Consider the following 5,546-nt stretch of genomic DNA (forward strand, 5'->3'; position numbering starts at 1 on the left):
AGTTTTTGTGTACATCTATAATTATTTATGCAGAGTTTGTGATTTTGTTAATCAGAAATAATTTTCACTTATCTTTTGAAATGAGTAGTATAGAAACTAAAGATATTTCCGGTGTTTGTCTGAAAAAGTATATTTTAAAATATTCTATATTCTATGTTTGTATAGTGTCCATAATCTATTTTATTCTCTCCTAGATATAATACATTGAATTCTACATGGTTTTATAACATATAGGTTCATTAATGTGTCTTTTCAGATTGCATTCCATATAGAAACAGTTTAAGATTCCTTTTTTTCCCCTAGGTCCTTATAGTATTATATTTCTTTGGGATAAAACGACAATGTTGTCTAATTTCAAAAGTTGTGTAAAGGTTATGCTATGTAAAGGCCTTTCTAAGGTGAAAATTGAATACATTGATGTCAAAGTAACTTTTAATTATATGAATTATGTGTATTGTTACACTTGTAATTTGTAATCAACTTTTTAATAGCTGTTTTTCATTTCTTGCATCTGAAGAATGAAAAATTTTGAATACTTCACAAATTTTCATATCACCCTTGTACAAGTGCCATGTTATTCTCTGTATTGTTGTAATTTTGGTATACAACCTGCTGAAGAATGTAGTACCCTGTTAAGTAGTTAATGATGAAATATTTATACAGGCTTATATGCTTAGGAGCCTATTTGTAACAAGGAAACCTTATTGTTGCTAAAAATGCTATTAATCTTATTTCCCTAAAATTCTGTGAATAGTTGAAAAAAATATGTTGTTCAGTTGATTGCTCACATTTGCAATCTTTTTGTCAATGACTATTTTAAGTCTTTTTCATTTAGAATTTGATCATACTTTCAAGTATTTATAGCGTAGTCCAAAGGAGACGGCTTTTTCAAGTACTTATTTATCCAACTGTGTTAGCTCTGTGAAGCCAATGGATTCAAAGTAAGCCTTGTTTAAGAGCTACTTCTAAACATATGCAGTTGAAATTTTCCCAAATGAGGTCTTATTGGCACAAATGTCTACCTCACCCTTTACCCTTCTTCCATGTAGGAACAGACCAACCAGAATATCTTACTCTGACAGCATAGATTGTATTACTGGAACAAAACTAATCTTAGTTACAAGGGATCATAGAGAGATGAACAGTTCAGCCAGAACTGTTCATACTAGAAGGCATTTTATCAAAATATGATTGTTTATGATACCTACCATTTCAAAAGTAGCTAAAGCCAAGAAAGTGAAAAATTGTTCACATGCATGATTACCTAATGTCTTGGCCTGTCTACCTTCCAACAAGGCAGGAACTTACACTACTGCCATTTTATCACCAAATATTTTCTTAGTTACAAGAGAAGTCCATATATTTCTCTTCATTATTAGGCCTAAAATTGGTAATGTTTTTTATTATTTTTATTTTTATTATTATTTTTATTGTGAACATAATGTACAGAGGGGTTACAATTACATGGGCAAGATAATGAGTACATTTCTTATCAAGCATTGCAGCCTCCTCATTTGTTTACCCTTCACATCCCTTCCCAGCCTCCCCCGACCTCACCCAACCCTCCCCCCACCAAAGTTGTAAAGTTCGTTTTCCACATGACAACTTGTACTTCTCATTGTTGCAACGGGTCCACCACTATCCTTAAACGACTTGTTTTTTCCCTTCTCCTCTAGAAATTATACCGATCGACATGACAACTTGTACTTCTCATTGTTGCAATGTGTCCACCACTATCCTTAAACGACTTGTTTTTTCCCTTCTCCTCTACAAATTATACCGACATCTTAAACGACTTGTTTTTTTCCTTCTCCTCTACAAATTATACCGACATCAAATATAGTGAAAGCAGGGGATATAATGTGGCGGAGGGACATACAAAGCAACAAACAGATAATCTTATAAGTGCGTTAGAAACAAATGCATGAAAGAAAAAAAAACATTTAAATGCATATCTAAGGGTTCATTTTCCTAACATCACATTATCTGACCTTTTCTGCTTGACTCATACATATACTAGATATTGCAAATAAGAGAAACCATGGGACCTATGTTTCTTTGGGCTTGGCTTACTTCACTTAATATAATTTTTTCCACGCCTTTCCATTTCCTAACAAATGGGGCAATGTCATTCTTCCTAATGGAGGCATAGAATTCCATTGTGTATATATACCACATTTTCTTGATCCATTCATCTACTGAGGGGCATCTGGGTTGGTTCCAGATCTTAGCTATGGTAAATAATTCTGCAATAAACATAGGTGTGCTGGTAGCTATAGTGTGGTCTTGTTTGTAAATATTTGGGTAAATGCCCAAAAGTGGGATTGCTGGGTCATAGGGGAGCTCTATGTGAAGTTTTTTGAGAACCTCCATACTGCTTTCCAAAGTGGTTGAACAAGTTTACACTCCCACCAACAATGCAGTAAGGTTCCCTTCTGTCCACATCCCCTCCAGCATCTGTTGTTATTAGAGTTCTTCATTTTGCCATTCTAACTGGGGTGAGGTGGTATCTCAATGTTGTTTTGATTTGCATTATCACCCTGCATCAGAATCAACTCCAAATGGATCAAAGACCTCGGAGTCAAATCAGACACTCTGACAACATTACAGGATGGAATACGAGAAACCCTAGGTCTCCTTGGTTCAGGCCTAAATTTTCTGAATAGAGACCCAGAAACACAACAAATCAAAGAAAGATTGGACAAATGGGATTGCATAAAGTTGCAGAGCTTCTGCATGGCACAGGACATAGCTAGCAAGATCAATAGAAAGCACACGGATTGGGAGAAGATCTTCATTAGCCATACAACGGACAAGGGTCTCATATCTAAAATATACTTGGAACTCAAAAAATTAAATCCCCAACAACAAATACTCAAAGAAACAACTGCCCAATAAATAAATGGACTAAAGACCTAAACAGAAACTTCTCTGAAGAAGAAAGAAGGATGGCCAATAGACACATGAAGAAAAGCTCAACCTCCCTAAATTGGTAATGTTTTAAAAAGTGTTTCCTCTTTACTCCAGGCTGTAAATCTACAAATGGAAAACTTTAGGTTTAACTCTACCAAACACTGAGGTAGAGATAATGGAATAATACTTTAAAACAGAGTTGCCTTTGATACCCTAACCACAACAGAACAATGCAAAACATGAACCTTTTCATTATATTATATATAGTTATGTATTTTACATTTATATGTGATCATTTTATATTTCACACTATGAAACTTACTAGAATTAATTGATAATTTGACAAATAAATTGATATTTATTCCAATAAATAGAATTAGAATATAAATAATTAGGTTTAGAATACATATCAGAATATAAAATATATCAATACAATATTTTAGGTACAAACTTGTGATACCTTCTAAGTGAACATGGCTTTCTGAATTCACATGGCCAAAAATGAGTGTTGTTTTCCTCTAATCTATATGGGATTTTATTCTGCTGTTCTGTTTATTGTTTTAACTCGCTGGTCCCAAACTGTTTTTCTCCATATTTCTGAAGCATTCCTACTGATTATGCCCAAATTTTGCTGATATGATGCCTAAAAAATAGTTCTCTTCTGTAGGACCCATGGGTCCTAGGATCTCAGGTCCCAGTTACCTGTATCATCAGATTACAGGGGCAAGACTTCTCACCTAGGCCCATGCAACATGCGAACAGAAAGTAATTGAAGAGCTATCTGGTCGTTAATTGGACATAATCAACTCCCAGGCTTTCCTGCATGGTCTGGCTTGTATGTCCTGCTCAGCTTTCTCTCTCAAAGCTGGAGCTCTACCGTCTGGGCCACTGCTCCACTTCGGGTTCACTGGTGGTTTATTTTAGATAAGAGTCTCACCGAGTTTCCTGCTCAGCTGGCTTTGAATGGCGATCTCCTGAGGAGGCTTTAAGTGGCTTTTCTCAGGGATTCGCAGAGGAGCCCTTTCGCACCAATCCTTAGTCTAAATCTCGAGAGGTACTAGAGAAAAACAGAAACAGGAAGATGCTTCTAGTGTGTTCTAGATACTTAAAGTTGGAGACACAAAACACTCATAATGATTAGATCATTTTATAGGCAAAAGGAGCAATGCAGACAGTATGAGAATCACTCCAGATTTCAGTCCTCTCATCCTGAAACAGTAAATTCACTGCAGCTCAATGCTAAGTGACAGAACTGGCATATCCTGTGGATATTTGCTCCAAAATACTGTGACACTCATTTCTCACGTTTGGCCTCAAACTTGTGACCAGAGAAGAAGATGAGGAGAGAAAGCAACTATAATAAACATTGAGTAGTTTACTTATAAATTCAAACCATTGGAATGACCCTGATAAGAAGTCAGATTGTCCAGATTAAAAAATGAAGAAGAAAGGAAAGGTGTCAGTGGCTGCTGATTGTAATCCCACCTCCTTAGGAGGCTGAGATTAAGAGAATCTTAGCTTGAATCCAGCCAGTGTAGGAAAGTCTATGACACTGTTACTTCTAAGAGATCACAAAAAAACCAGAATTGAGGCTATGACTCAAGCTTCATGTACTACCCTTGAGCAAAAGGAGCTCAGGGACAATGCCTAGGCTCATAGTTCAACCTCAGGACCTGCCCCCTCAAAAAGAGCCTGTACTTCCATGTCATTGTCTATGTAAGGATGTATTCCTATAGGTGAAGCTCCAGAATAGCTATGATGCATGGCACCAAGCTAGGAAATTTGTATTCAATACAATAATTTCATAACACAGAGACGACTTCTTTCAAGACAGTGCATGTTCCAGGGAACCCCTCACTGTTCCCAATGTAACCTGAGGGTTTCTCTGCATCCCAGGCCTGCTGGAAGAAGTCTCTCACATTGTGTGGACAGGCAGACAAAAGGCCTCACTCCTGTACAGCTGGGTAACAAACAATTCCACCTGAGGCAGTTAGTGAGGATGAGTGTGGGCGTGCTCTGAAGGTCAGGAGAAAAGGGTCTCTTTGTACCCCAAGCTATCTCTCTCCCCAGTGCTCTGTTTTAAAAGGAAGCTTTCATTTGTGCCACTGTCCATGGCAGATAAAGTTATGTGCACTCATCCTGCCTTTGTGAGACTATGTTTTTGTGTTCAGATAAAGTGCTCAATATAATTCAGGAGTACTTCTGGCAGACAACTAGGGCACTGAAGCTAATGAAATGTTTCATTGCCAGCAATGATGGGCCTATGATGCCTCTCCTAGGTTTGGGAAATCTAAGCACATGTTGGATATCACAAAGCTTCCTGTCATCTAGGGCTGGTGAAGCTCATCAGGTTTTGAAACTTTTGACCTCTCCTTGTTGAACTCTGGGTGGCTAGGTTTTGATCACAAGGCCTATGTGCTGAGCAGGAGCACAGTGCAGAAGCCCAGTGCTTTACCATTTTGTGTAACAACATCACTTCTGGTCTGTGAGTGTGTGTGTTTGTGTGTGGGGGGGTGGGGGGGTATGGGTGTGTGTGCACGCACACACATACATGAGTCCTGGAGCTTGAATTCAGGACCTGAGCACTGTACCTAGTTTCTCTTGTAGAAGGATAGCCTTCTCCCACTGGAGCC

At 37.8% G+C, this 5,546-nt stretch overlaps 1 pseudogene; it reads right to left on the reverse strand.

Annotated features, from left to right (window-relative positions):
- Positions 1-521: 521 nt before the first annotated feature.
- LOC122096880 lies at positions 522-621 on the reverse strand (annotated as a pseudogene).
- Between the last annotated feature and the right edge of the window lie 4,925 nt (positions 622-5,546).

The sequence above is a fragment of the Dipodomys spectabilis genome, unplaced genomic scaffold (genome assembly GCF_019054845.1).
Source record: "Dipodomys spectabilis isolate Male_0828 unplaced genomic scaffold, ASM1905484v1 ptg000396l, whole genome shotgun sequence".
NCBI classification, from domain to species: Eukaryota; Metazoa; Chordata; class Mammalia; order Rodentia; family Heteromyidae; genus Dipodomys; species Dipodomys spectabilis.